We start from the raw sequence: 12,959 nt of genomic DNA, 5'->3' as shown, positions 1-12,959 counted from the left end.
CTATGATTAAAGGAATTAGTTCATGCAGAGGGCTTACAGCAGTGTCTGGCACATTATAAAAGCTCAATATTTATTACCTATTGTTATTTTTACTGCTACTAGTAATAGTATTGCATCCGTATTAATAGTATGTGGCTTTCCTCACACCACAGTGTAAATCCCCAGCAGTCTTTGTATTCTGTCTAGGCCTAGAAAAGACATCTCATTTTTTGAATGGACTGTTGGCTACCTGTAGGAGGAAGGCAGAGAGAGAAAGGAGTCAAAGATAAACGGAATATTTTTTTCAGGTAATATTAATGTCTCCATATTACATTTAAGTAAATGAAGGAATGGGGGCCATAAGGAAATCTGCTGGGCCATCCACACATAGAGGTGTATGGTATCCCAAAAGGAAAAGTCCAATGAGCATTAACAATGGGGCTGGCACGCTTTTGCTTTAATATGAAAAAAAAAAAAAAAAAAAAATCACACGACCAGCAGTAGACTTAAAAAAAAAAAAAAGTTGTTAATTCAGTCTCATTTACAGGACGTGCCGCCAGGACACTTCACTGTCCCCCTTGGGTGGAGCGCCGTGGCGGGCGGGCGGCCGCACCGAGGGGAAAGGAAGCAGCTCGGGTTTCCCGGCTCCATGGGCGCCAGAGAGCGCAACCGCGCGGCCAGTCGAGCTGTGGTCGCCGTCTCCGGAGCTGGGGAGGAAGCCGGCCAGAACGTGCGTTCCAGGTCCCCTGGAGCCCTTGTCCGCAGCCCCGCCTGCCCGGCCGCGCCGCCTCGGGAGCGGGTGCAAGGCCGAGGCGCGCTCACCGGTGGCGCTTGGCCTCGCTGCGGGCCGATCCGCCCGGCCGGACCCGCCTCTTTCCCCTCCCCGCCCGCCCGCCCCCCCACACGTTGTGTCGCTGGGAAGCCGGGCGGAGACAGAGCGCTCGCGCCGCGGTCCTCCCGTCGCGCGGGGCAGAGCCGGCTGGCGCCGCTGCAACGCGGAGGCGCGACCCTCCCCGGCCACCTTTGTCTGCAAGGCGTGCGGCCTGGAACGGCGGCCTACGGGGGCGGGGGACGCGCCCGCGGCGATCGGTGACAGCTCCTCCCCCCCGCAGCCCTCGGTGGCGGAGGGGCGGTCGGGCAGGGCCCCGCTCACTCGCTCCTGCACGTGGGCGCGCGCGGACCGATGCCCCCGCAGCAGGGGAACCCCGCGTTCCCAGGCCGCTGCGAGGCGCCTCCCGTGCCGCCGCGCCAGGAGCGCGGGGGACGCGGGGGGGGGGCGGGACCGGGGACCCGGGGGGCAGGGGGCGCGCGGGCGGCGCCGAGGGGCGCGGCGTCAAGTGTGTGCTGGTCGGCGACGGCGCTGTGGGCAAGACGAGCCTGGTGGTGAGCTACACCACCAACGGCTACCCCACCGAATACATCCCCACGGCCTTCGACAACTTCTCGGGTGAGCGGGGCTCGCGCGCCGGGGGCAGGGCTGGGGGCGCGTGGCTGCTGCCCGCCGGGGGCTCCTAAGGCCCAGCTCCAGCCGGAACCGGGCCAGCGCGGACTGCAGGACGTTTTCTGGCCTCAGGGACGGCGCAGGCACCGAGCCACTGGAAGAGACTGAGGCGGAACGTAGTGACAGACTAGCGGGAGTCAAGCGCGTGGAATTCAAGCCACCCGGTCACTTGGCTGCATGGAGAAGTTTCACCAGGGCGACGTTGCTGGCGCCACTGCCGAGTTTCAATCGGAAGGCGATGCGCAGGTGCTTTCACCTGTGGCCTTGAGTGTCGATCCCTCTCTTTCAGGCGACTGAGCTCGCAAGGGGCGTCTCCACTTTAAAGAGCCGCAGAGACACCGGGAAATACTTGCTTTAGTGAAACAGCCTGAGCGGCCCTGGTGAAGCCACAGGTCTGCATGAAACCTGGAGAGAAAACAGCATTTCTTTCCCTTCTGCGTCCTACCCCGCCCCTGTTCCCACTCGCCCGCCTTGGCTCTGTCTCTGACTGCCGCTGTCTTTTCAGTATCTCTTTAAGCTGCTTAAAGCTCTCCTGTGTGGGGTGCTATTTTATTTGGTTTGGTGGATACAAAGACAGAGGAGGCCTTTATCTTGATTTTTCAGATCTTTTTGAAATTTAAGAAAAAGTAAAAATTCCAGACGCTAGTGTGAGGCATTTACTGTGTTGCTCAAAAAAAAAAAAAAAAAAATGCTTCTCTGATCTTTCTTTCAACTCAAAGTTGCCCTACATAAAAAAGTGCTATTCTAGTGGGTTCCCACCACAGGATATTGTTTCTTTTCTTCCCCCCACTCCCAGCTGATTAGTATAAACATTTATAAACAATCAGAAAGTTGTGTAGAAAGAGATGAAACTGAGTGCTTAGTTAAAATAGACACTTCTCGTGACTCACTGTGCTGCAGACCTCTCCCCCTCCCCAAGGACTCAAATCCTAGAGGAAGGTGGCCAAGCTTTCTTTCCTTTTTTTTTTTTTTCTTTAGACAGAGTCTCAGTGTGTTGCCCAGACTAGAGTGCCATGGCATCAGCCTAGCTCACGGCAACCTCAAACTTTTGGGCTCGAGAAATCCTTCTGCCTCAGCCTCCTGAGTACCTGGGACTACAGGCATGCACCACCATGCCCAGCTAATTTTTTTCTATATATTTTCAGTCGTCTGGTTAATTTCTTTCTATTTTTAGTAGAGAAGGCATCTCACTCTTGGTCAGGCTGGTCTCTAAATCCTGAGCTCAAACAAGAGCCCCAACCTCCCAGAGTGCTAGGATTACAGGCATGAGCCACCATGCCAGGCCCTCTTTCGATTTTTTATTTTCTTTTGAAATCCTCTCTTTGAACTGACAGAGAGATAAGGAGTGACCTCTTTGTCAAACAGGACAACGTGAGCACCTGTGTTTTCACAAGTTCTTAAAACAAACTAGCATGGTATGATAAACCCTGAAGTCGGGGAGCATTTCCCCAGGGAAGACAGAATTATTTGTGAGGTTTTCCATTGATTTCAAACTGGAGAATTGGTTCCCACCTACCCCCTCCCCCAGTGTTGTTTTTAGGTCCGTTGAAACAAGTGTGACAGGAAACTAAATTTCGGGGACGATGAAAGGGCTCAGGGACTTGCTGCCTCTTTGGAGGCAGAGGAGTGAATTGCCGGCCCTGGAAGTTTCGTGTACAAAAATGCCTCCAAGCGGCTTCCCTGATTTAGGCAAGTCTTTAATTCACCAGAGGACTTAGAATAGGAGCTGAGGGGTTTGGAGTGAGAATCACAGGGCAAGCTGAAACTAGCAGTCTTCTGAAAGGGGTTAAAAGCCACCTCCTGATTGTCATTTGGGTCTTGTTTTTAAGCTGTGGTGTCTGTGGATGGGCGGCCTGTGAGACTCCAGCTCTGTGACACCGCGGGGCAGGTCAGTATCACGTTACAGCCCAGCGCTGGGAAAGGAAACAGGCTTTTAGAGGTTTCCAAACAACCTTTGAGAGTTTCCAAATGATTCCCGAAGTAACTGGGTCATTCTAAAGTGGCATGAAGTAGACCCACCCCTGCTGTTGGCCCCCGGGGCAGGGGAGGGCCAGTGAGGACACAGAGGAAGATAACTCCGAACTAGTAACACAGGGTTTGGCCCAGCTCTGTATGGCCAGGAAAGGAGGAAGCAGGGTCAGCAACAGCTCTTACCTTGTAGGACTTTCTGATATTACTTTCTGGTTTTTATAGGAAGTTTCAATCATGCTTTGTAATCATTTCTCAAAGTAAGTTAGTGATAACTTATAATTATTAAAGGTCAACGAGCCAGATATTTAAGAAATTTGCTCAAGAAAAAGATGGTGCTCATGTCCATAAGTGTTAAACCTTCCCTTCCTGAGCTGTCGGTGGGCTCACTAGCACCAGCCCCATCCCTTGCAGCGGAGGTACATTCGTCGGAGCAGTCCTAAGCTGCAGGAATGAATGAACTGGGCTTATTGTTTCCAGATCATGAGCATTTACTCTTGGCTCACTGGCCGGCCAGGGCCTTGGAGGAAACAGCCAGGCAGTGATAAAGAGGGTACAAATGTGGGAATCCCCCTTGGTGCTCCCCAGAAGAACTTGTCATCAACTAACCTCCCTTGGTGGGCGCTCAGGTCACTGAAGTCACGCTGTGCCTTGTGAGCACACAGGGTGCTTGAGTTTGCCAAAGCCAACAGTTAATGGACTTCTTGTCTCTCCAGAACTTTCTGGAGCTCAGTAAAGTGCTGGGGGTACTTTGTTGGTAGGTAGAAGAGCCCACTTCACTTTTGGAGGTGCCATCCCATCACCATCTGCATTTATGAAGTAGGCTTTCGATGTGAAAAGGGTGAATTTTATGGTCTTTGGATTCCATGTCAAGAGGCAGGGAGATATTCTCATCCCTACGTGGGAGCTGAATGTTAAAAACAATCAATCTCACTGAGACAGAAAGTAGAATGGCCCTTACCTGCAGCCAGGAAGGGCAGCACAGGGTGGGGGTGAGGGTCAGTGGGTAAAGTGAGGATGGCTCACAGGTCTGAAACTATAATCAGATAGAGAAAATGAATAATATCAATGAGCACGACAAAGTGACTCAAAGGAACTATCAGTTCGGTAGGGTATAATCTGAAACATCTCCAAAGAGTGCAATCGGAATGTTCCCAATACAAAGAAATGTTAAATGCCTGAGGTGATGAGTACCCCAATTACCCTGATTTGATGAATTCACATTATATGTGTAAGGTTGGTGGGGGGCCATTTAGCCCCCTCCCCTGCTACAAACCCCTCTGCCCTAAGCAGTGAGTCAGCTCCACTTTTCTGCTTGAACAAGCACCTGGCCCAGCCACATCCTGTGACTGGCAGCACACCCAGCCCCCACGCTGTCTACACAACCCTGGAGACATCCTGTTGCAGCCCAAGAGATATCCTGATTACTGAGAACTTGATAATCCACTTAAAACAAGTACCCTCATCTAAAAGCAAGCCCCCTCCATTTATGCCCTTCACCAAATATAAAAATCCTTGCCTCAGTCCCAGATGACTGCGACTTCCCGAGCCTCTTTGCTTTCTCCTGGGGCCCTGGAACCTCACCAGGGTGCCTCCCTTGGGACTTGTTACCTTCACTCAGGAGCTCCCCAAATAAAACCTCTTTGCTTAACCCTTTCGACTCTGCTTGTCTTTCTTTCTCTGGTGCCGACCATCAAAAAACCGTACAATATGCCTGTATGAAAACTTCACATGTACCATGTAACGACATAGAGCATTATGAGGCCGGGTGCGGTGGTTCATGCCTGTAGTCCCAGCACATTGGGAGGCTGAGGCAGGGGGATTGCCCAAGTTGAGCAGTTGGAGAGGATCCCGAGCAATATACTGAGACCCCATCTGAAAGAAGAAAGAAAAGAAAAGAAGGAAGGAAGGAAGGAAGGAAGGAAGGAAGGAAGGAAGGAAGGAAGGAGAGAGAAAAAAAGACAGATGGAAAGGAAGGAAGGGAAAGAGAGAAAGAAAGAAAAGAAAGGAGAGAGAAAGAAGGAAGAAACATGCATGAGGTGAGTATGGTGGCACAGGCCTGTAGGCCCAGCTACTCGGGAGGCTGAGGCAGAAGGATCGATTAAGCCCAGGTGTTTGGGGTTGTGGTGAGCAAGGATGCACTCTACCCTGGGCAAGAGAGGGAGACAGACCCTGTCACCCACTTGAAAAATATACAACTATTAGGTACCCATAAAAATTAAAAATTAAGAGAAAGGGACTTGGCCAGGTGTGTTGGCTCAGGCTTGTAATCCTAGCACTCTGGGAGGCCAAGGCGGGAGGATCACCCAAGGTCAGGAATTCAAGATCAGCCTGAGCAAGAGCCAGACCCCATCTCTACTAAAAATAGAAAGAAATTATCTGGACAACTAAAAATATAGAAAAAATTAGCCAGGCATAGTGACACATGCCTATAGTCTCAGGTACCGGGGAGGCTGAGACGGAAGGATTCCTTGAGCCCAGGAGTTTGAGGTTCCTGTGAGCTAGGCTGATGCCATGGCACTCTAGCCCGGGCAACAGAGTGAGACTCTGTCTCAAAAAAAAAAAAAAAAGAAAAAGAAAGAAAAAAGAAAACAAAGGTACCAGATCCATCGGTGGGTACTCAGAAGCGTGAGGATGGAGCGTTCAGCTGCACGTGTGAGATGTGTCTTTTCCCTCACACTGTGTTTCATTCACACACATCACCCATGTGCCGCGAAAAAAGCAACAAAAAGAGAGAAAGAGATTAAAAAGGGAAAATGGAAACAGGGAAAAAGAGGAAGGAAGAAAAAAGGAATTTTGAAAAACGAGACCACAGTCACAGGGAGAAGGAAGAATACTGAGCCCGGAGCGACACCTGGTGACCACGTCGTCAACGGCACACTGCGGCCCCAATTCGCCAGAGACATCTGGTGGAGCCCAGGGCACTGTGCCAAGGGAGGCCGAGGGCAACATGCCGCGGACCCGGGGCCACGGCGTCTGCAGCCGATTCCCAGGCGGGCACAGGAGCCGGGGAAACTCATTCTCAGCGCGGGGGGAGGGGAGGGGAAAGAATTGCAAAGTCACCCAGACAGAGCCCTTTCTAGTTCATAAACGTGGTGATTGCGTGTTCACACGCCCGTGTGAGATGTGCGTCCTGGTGTGTCGGCACATCACCCGCGTGACGTGAAACCATGAATGCAGGGGGAAAAAGCCGGCAGGAAAAGGCAAAGAGAATAAATAAAATGAAGGGCAAAAAAGAAAGTCACACAGTTGGTCACGTAATGGACTGAGAGCAAGTCAAGAAACCGCAGACACAAACTCCCAGAGGAAAACTCTGGTCGGTGCGCCCCTTGCCCTGCACCTGAACAATACCGATGGGAGGGTGACCCTTAGGGGCAGTGGGGCCAAAGAGACCAGATCCATCCTGAAGCCTCTCCCCTACGATGGCTGCCACAGACCAGACATCTGGTCGACCAGCCAGGGTGATCATTTCCATTGGGGGGGGTGGGGACGGGGGGAGGCGGCTGACAAAAGTCATGCCAGGTCCCAAGATAGTTCGTGAGCGTGATCATTGCGTGTGTTTGGAGGAAAAAAGCAGGAGGTGGAAGAGGGGCAAGCCATGGGGGCAGGCTGGGTCCGGACCAAACGACCCCCCCACCAACGCGTGTCCCAGGTGAGGGTAACAGGCCCCAAGGAAGGGGGCCCAGGCAAGGTTTCCAGGTCCTGGGAGAAACCAGGGACTCAAGAAGTCACAGTCTGAGGCAAAGAGTTTTATATGTGGTGAGGGGCATAAGCAAAGGGAGCTTGCTTCTTAGGTGTTTAAGTGGATCAAGTTCTCAGGAAGCAGGATGTCTGTGGGGCTGCAACAGGATGTCTCCAGGGTCAGGTAGGCAGCATGGGGACTGGGCTTTGGTGGGGCCAGGTGCTTGTTCAAGCAGAAAACAGGCTGACGCAGTGTTTGGGTCAGAGGGGTTTATAGCAGGGGAGGGGGCAACACAGCATCCCCCACCAACCTTACAGTATATCACCAATGGCCCCTGAGCCCAGGGGACCCCACCCCACCCCTCATGAGAAACAGGGGGAGCACTAGGTGCCTTCCACTTACTCTGCACTGCTCATGTCTCTTCACCATGTCAGACTAGTCAAGCACAACAGGGTCCTCTTTCCCCACTGATTCTGCCAACACCATTCCCTTGGCTGTGGTTTCAATGGACAGTAGGTAGGCACAGTGGGAATCTCCTTCATCCATTCACGCACATCACTAATTAGATGACGAGGCATTTGGCTACCTCATAGTTACTCCCGCCATTTATCCACACTGCATTGAATTTCCTCACGTTGACATTCAGAGCACTGGGCAGAAATCACATCCGTCAACACCCGCCGCCGGCCTTCGCGATGCTTTGTTTTAAACAGTCGGATTCCCCTTGTCTGCACCACTTCTAAGTCCGCTGCTAGGCGCCAGCCCAGACGAGGCTCTGCGCAAAACAACGGCACCAGGGGAGACCCAGCAGGCGGAACCAGTGCACACCAACCCCCACCCCCTGGCAGCGCACGAAGCGAGGAGAGGGGAAGGGGTTGGGCGCGGGGAACACCCGCCGTCCAGCCTCTCCACCCACGATGCGCGCGACAGGGTGAGAGCCAGCGCTGGCGCCCGCCAGGCTCCCCAGGGGAGGCCGCAACACCCACCGCAGCTGGGGTGATCCACAGGAAGCGCCCAGCCCTCGTCCAGAGTCACCGCCGCGGTTAGCCCCCTTGCTGCGTAGACCAGGACCCCCGCCGCCCCCGGCCCCCCACCGCGGCAGCGCTCGACCCGCTCCCCCCCCCACGTCCATGCCATCTCTTCCGGCCCCGCCCGATAACACCCGTGGAGGGGACCGCGGGGGGGTTGGCGAGTAGGGGAAAGGGAGAGACAGCGCGAGGGAGCAGAAGGGAGGGAGGGGCCAGGACCAAACGGCGGCAGCGAAGGGAAGTTCTAGGAGCCAGGGTGGAGAGGGCCATAGACGAGTGACCTGGGCGTGGGGTGGCGGCGGCAGCACCTCATCCAGCCACAGCGCACACCCAGCCCCTCTTCACGCCCCAGCCCAACCGATTGAGCCCTTAGAGCAAATCCTTGTCCCAAAATTCTGTATCCAGCTTGCCAACTTCCCTTAACTACATTGTTCCAACATGCCAGAGGCTATTCACCTTGGAGACCTGCTGTGGATATGGACATGGCCCAGCAGCAAGATTTACACCCTCCTCCACGATTTTCAAAGGCCAGCGAGAGCTCACCAGACACCACCAGAACCACAACACTTTCCAAGGCACAAGCCCCTCTCTCACAGGAAACCCATTCCAGGGCACCATGCCCTTCACAAAGGAAAGAGAAGTCTCCCCAGGGCTCCCAACAGCTTCTCCAGGATCAGTCACATTAATGCACTGGACGCCTTGTGGCACCTATCTCCACCACTCCAAATCTCGGGATCTGAACCCAACTCCCTTTCAATCAGCTGAATGCAACAGAGGCCATCACTCATCCCTTCAGAATGGCACTTGCCCATCTCTTAGGGCCAACTGACCCGTGTTCAACTGCTGTTCACATGGAACCCTTCTCCACTTCGGCCTTCAAAAGTTCTCATTTCAATATTTGCTACCACCACCACCATCTGGAGTGGCTCCACCCAGGCCCACACCCTAGGCTTCAAGGCTCACCACAGCAGCCCTCCTACTCATTGTGGCATAGCATCCACAGGGCTCAGGGCAGCACAAACCCCCTTCCCCACACCCACCCAACCGCCCCATTGAGAGGAGAGGCAAGTGGGGCACGAGGTGGCAGTGGGGGACAACAGCCCAGCCACCACTCCCATCCACTCCCAACTGCTGGCAATGGCCAGGTATGGGCCTGATCCTCCAGCACCATCCATTTTCGGGGCTAGTTGATTCAGCAGGTGGGTTAACACACAGGGGATTCTGACTTCCATGGCCACCATCCTACCATGGAAGGTGGCCAACCAACACCTTTTGTGGGGTCTGATGAGCATCAGCATTCAGTTCATCCCACAGCACCAGTTCTGCTTACCAAAAGTGGCCTACTAAGCACTTGCATTCCATGCCCAGCTCCACACCAGCCACCCAGGCTTCTTACACATTTAAAGTTTGAGATCATTTCAGACCCAAGACCTCTAATCATTCACTTTATCAGATAAAACTGCAGTGACAAAGAGGGTTTGCAACAGCACCAGCTATCTTGAGGGAAACTTCAGAGGGAATCAGCTACTAGATGGTTCAATTAGTCTTTCACCCCTGTATACCCAGGTCAGATGGCTGATTTGCACGTCAGGACTGCTACAGACCTCCACCAGTTTCCTCTGGCTTTGCCCTGCCCAGGCATAGTTCACCATCTTGCAGGTCCTAACATGTGCACTCGTGCTCCACCTTCCCCACACACAGGACGAGACAGGCCAGTGTTGCACCATCAGACTGCAAAGGCCTCAGGAGCCCACCTTGGCCAGTGAGCAGCATGGGCCTTCACCTTCATTGCACCACAGTGGCTTTCATGCGAGCCCCTGACCCTTGCACATGTTAGCCTCCTTGGTCTGTGTTTCAAGACGGGTCAGGTGTGTAGCCAACATAGCCACCAACCCCGTGCACTCGCTTGGGTTTGAAAAACTTCCAGTATGGCCCTTGGAGAGAAAAAAATTCCCCAGGCTCAAGGGCATGACCCACCCAGGTTGCATTGTGGACAGTCCACCCCATCCCCAGCTACACAGTACTCCTGGAAGCCCCCGGGAGGGAGGTCTGGGGAGAGCACAGAGGGGGTGGGGGAGAGGTTACACCGTGGGAGAGGCGGCCCGGCCCCCCATAGAGCCATAGGCTCGCCTGCGGAAGGGAGCCCCCTTGCTGGGGGAACCCCCATAGGGGTGGGGGCCAGCAGGAGGAGCAGAGAGCAAAGCGACAGGTCCCACTTCCTCAGCCCTGGGATTCGGCGAGTGCTGCTGCCAGGTGGGCTGTAACACTCGGGGGATGGGCCTGCCGCCCACACCACCCCCTCCTCTCAGGAGAGGGAGGGCACCGGAGAGGAAAGGGACCCCTGCACCACCTTCCCAGCCATCCCGGAGCCGGTTGCAGGGCACCAACAGCAGTGAAAATGCGCCCAGCCGCAGCCGGTCGCTGGCCAGGGGCGGTCTCCGACCGGCCCCACCCCCACACACGCCAGAGCCAATACCCGCAGGAAGGAGGGATAGGACGGTAGGCGGGGAATGGGGATGGGTAGGGGGCTATGGAGGAACGGGGGAAAGATCCACCAGACCGCCAGCACAGCCAGAACATGCCGTCAGGTTGAATCCTCCAGGCAGACTGTGCAGACGCCAGCCGTTTACCTCTTCACGGGTTAACACCCTCTTGAACTCTCTTCAAAGTTTTTTTCAACTTGCCCCTACAGTACTTGTTAAATATCAGTCTCATGCCATTTATTTATCCTTAGATGGAGTTTACCACCCGCTTTGGGCTGCATTCCCAAGCAATATGACTCTAGGAAGACCCAGGCTGGCACGCCAGCTGCCACTACTGTCCTTACACTACCCAGGGGCTGAGCATCAATCAGAAGGACTTGAGCCCCCCACGAGCATTGCCAGGGGGTGGGGTCTTCCATAATCCACATTTCCCGTGTCCCACCGCAGGGCAGGGATTCGGCGCTGGGCTCCTCCCTGTTCAGGCGCCATTACTGAGGGAATCCTGGTTAGTTTCTTTTCCTCCACTAACTAATATGAGTAAATTCAGCGGGTCACCAGATCTGATCTGAGGTTACATCTCAGAGGGGAGGCATGGCGGCATGGCGGCGGAATGACGGCACATCCCACCACGCCAGATGCCCAGGAAGGCGAGGGGAAAGGCGGGAGCAGCCGCATACACTCGAGGGAGCAGGCGGCGCCACAGTCAACCGCCGTCCCCAGCCCTCCAGACACACATCCACTGCCGCACACCCTCCAACGACCCCAGCAGCAGCCGAGGTGTGTCAGTCGCAAAGGCCAGCGGGAAAGCAGAGCATGTCAGAGGACGCGAGTACGATGGGATATAGCACTGGCTGGCAGGCACAAAACCGGGCGGGTGGCGAGAAGACCGCGCCTCAACCGCCCACCACCACCCCCGACCCCGAGGGGCACACTATGAGGCACGAGAGAGGGGGTCTTGGAAAGGGGCGCCCGCCGGCCGCGGACGGGGCCAGGGGCCAGCGTGAGGTCCCCTCTTCCCTCTCTACCTCCCGACGACACCAGACCACCCCCCCCACCAATGGACAGCCCTTCTCTCACGAGGCGCCCTCGGCGTCCGTAGGCCAGGCGGGGACCGGCCAAGACACGGCATCAACCCCATCACAATCTCCACACTCAGGCTCCGGACAGGCAGCCAACACGGGTGGACGCATGATCTCCGACAACGCCGCGGCCTCCCGTGGGGCGCGCGGCCCCGAACGGGCAACACAACGGCGGGGACGTGACCCAGCTGCCCATAGGTACAGGGCAGGTTCAGTTGGCGATGTCAGGGAAGAGGACGGGGCGGGGAGGAGTCGGGCCAGACCACCGGGCCGCTACCGTGGGCGGAGGTTAAACGATGGCGACCCAGACACGAAACCCTTATGCACCCAAACCTCATCCCCAACACCCAGCACCAACCCAACCACCAACGCAAGCAATGGGCATGGGAACTCCCCCATCGGGCTCTCCCAGGTAAACCCCGAGAAGAGGGACAGTCTGGCCACGCCTGCCACAAGGAAGCTCCAGAGAAGATGGGACCAGGCAGCCACGGGAGAAAGCTCGGCGTGAGACAGCCCTCCCGGTCTCTCTCCCTCGTCGAGGCCAGTGGCCTGTCGCCACCACCCCACACACCAACGTGGGGCTTATGTCAGGGGAATCAGACAGAAGAGGAGGGGCACACCGCCAAGGTCTGCACTTAGGGGTGAGGGAGGCCCCTTCAGCGGGTCCCTGCGAGGGAAACCAGCAGCCCAGCAAGCCTGTGGAGGCCCGGAGGCACACCCCAGGGGCGATTGATCATCAAGCAACGCTCAAGCAGGCATAGCCCTGGTAAGAACCCAGTGCCACAAGTGCATTCAAAGTGTCAATGATGAATGTGTCCTGCAATACACATTAATTCTTTCAGCTGGCTGCGTTCTTCATTCACACACAAGCCCAGTGACCCATCGCTAAGAGTCATATGAGGTTTGATGGTCAAGAGCCTTCACAGAGGGAGGCTGTCCCTGGCACACCTTCCCCACCCCTCAAAGGAGGAAGGAATTGAGTCAGGCCGGCCAGTCATGATGACAGGACCAGACACCAAAAGGTCAGAAGTTGTCACAGGAGGCACCCGGTACACGTGCAGGGACATCCCACAGGCACGGGGGGTGGGGGGGTGTTCCCGGTCCCACAGCACAGAGCTCAGGCACAGCATGCCGGCAACAGGCGCAACAATGACAGCCGTGTTCAACCCCCCTTTCTCCACGACAGCACAAACCACCAATGGTGGGCCCACACACACACCCGGCACCCCAGCCCGCGGA

The 12,959-nt window shown here is 55.4% G+C and overlaps 2 pseudogenes; one reads left to right on the top strand and one right to left on the bottom strand.

Moving 5' to 3' along the window:
• Positions 1-6,519: 6,519 nt before the first annotated feature.
• Positions 6,520-6,611, top strand: LOC123629110 (annotated as a pseudogene).
• Positions 6,612-12,461: 5,850 nt separating this feature from the next.
• LOC123629140 lies at positions 12,462-12,614 on the bottom strand (annotated as a pseudogene).
• Between the last annotated feature and the right edge of the window lie 345 nt (positions 12,615-12,959).

The sequence above is a fragment of the Lemur catta genome, chromosome Y (genome assembly GCF_020740605.2).
Source record: "Lemur catta isolate mLemCat1 chromosome Y, mLemCat1.pri, whole genome shotgun sequence".
Taxonomy (NCBI): Eukaryota; Metazoa; Chordata; class Mammalia; order Primates; family Lemuridae; genus Lemur; species Lemur catta.
This window is presented reverse-complemented; position numbering and strand designations above follow the sequence as displayed.